General features: G+C 49.7%; 1 pseudogene; it reads right to left on the reverse strand.

The window, feature by feature from the left end:
* LOC107574233 (cyclin-dependent kinase 4-like) overlaps positions 1–1261 on the reverse strand; it is a 7737-nt pseudogene extending 6476 nt beyond the window's left edge.
* Between the last annotated feature and the right edge of the window lie 52 nt (positions 1262–1313).

Below are 1313 nucleotides of genomic sequence, written 5' to 3' on the forward strand. Positions count from 1 at the left end.
GTGTGAGAGAGAGTGTGTGTGAGAGAGTGTGTGTGTGAGTGTGTGAGTGTGAGTCTGTGTGTCTGTCTGTCTGTGTGCGCGTGTCTGTCTGTCTGTGTGCGCGTGTCTGTGTGTGTGTATGCGCGTGTCTGTGTGTGAGAGTGTGTGTGTGTCTGTGTGTGTTCTGTACCTGACGATGTTGGGATGGTCGAACTGCTCGAGTCGTTTGAGCAGTGCCACCTCTCGCACCGTGGCCAGAGGAAGGCCGTCCTGATGAGTGTGTGTGTGTGAGAGAGAGTGAGTGTGTGTGTGTGAGAGAGAGAGTGTGAGTGTGAGAGAGAGAGAGTGTGAGTGTGTGTGTGTGTGTGTGTGTGTGAGAGAGAGTGTGTGTGAGAGAGTGTGTGTGTGAGTGTGTCTGTCTGTGTGCGCGTGTCTGTCTGTCTGTGTGCGCGTGTCTGTGTGTGTGTATGCGCGTATCTGTGTGTGAGAGTGTGTGTGTGTCTGTGTGTGTTCTGTACCTGACGATGTTGGGATGGTCGAACTGCTCGAGTCGTTTGAGCAGTGCCACCTCTCGCACCGTGGACAGAGGAAGGCCGTCCTGATTGGTCTGCACTCTCACACTCTTCAGAGCCACAAACTGCCCGCTGTCTCTGTCTCGAGCCTTGTACACCGTCCCATAAGCGCCGCCGCCGATCTCCGCCACCGGCTCGTACTGCGCCGCGCTCTCCTGCGCCATGACCTGCAGCAAACAACACGCCATGACACGGCTCTCTGTGACCGCTGGAGGACTCCAAACCGTGTTTGTTTTTTAAACTCTAGTCTGGGGAACCCTAGAAACACTGTTTTGAAAATGTCTGTAATTCTATTGAGAGAAAACATACATACATACATATATATATATATATATATATATGTGTTCACTTAATAGAAAACGTTTAAACATTTTACAGTATAAATTGGGGTTTGGAGAGTTTAGAATGAGAATACAGATCTGCCACTGTATTTCAGGAAGGGGATCAGTGGCTTTAAAAAGTTTGGGAACTCACTGTATAACTGACCATTGTCCCAGACGGCTGCTTGGATACTTGTTGGACTGTGCAGAAAACATGCATTTACCATGGTGTTTTACATGAGTGAACACAGTACCCTGGTAGAGTACAGCCGATTTGGGTTTGGCCTGTAACAGTCCCACTCTCGCAGGATGAGAGACACCACATCACATCCGCCGACTCTTCAGAACATGACATCAAACGAAGCGACATTACGAGTGATACACACTCACACACACTCACACACACTCTCTCTCTCTCCCTCACTCACACACACACACACAC

This window comes from Sinocyclocheilus grahami, unplaced genomic scaffold (assembly GCF_001515645.1).
Source record: "Sinocyclocheilus grahami isolate Dianchi unplaced genomic scaffold, SAMN03320097.WGS_v1.1 scaffold2156.1, whole genome shotgun sequence".
Lineage (NCBI taxonomy): Eukaryota > Metazoa > Chordata > Actinopteri > Cypriniformes > Cyprinidae > Sinocyclocheilus > Sinocyclocheilus grahami.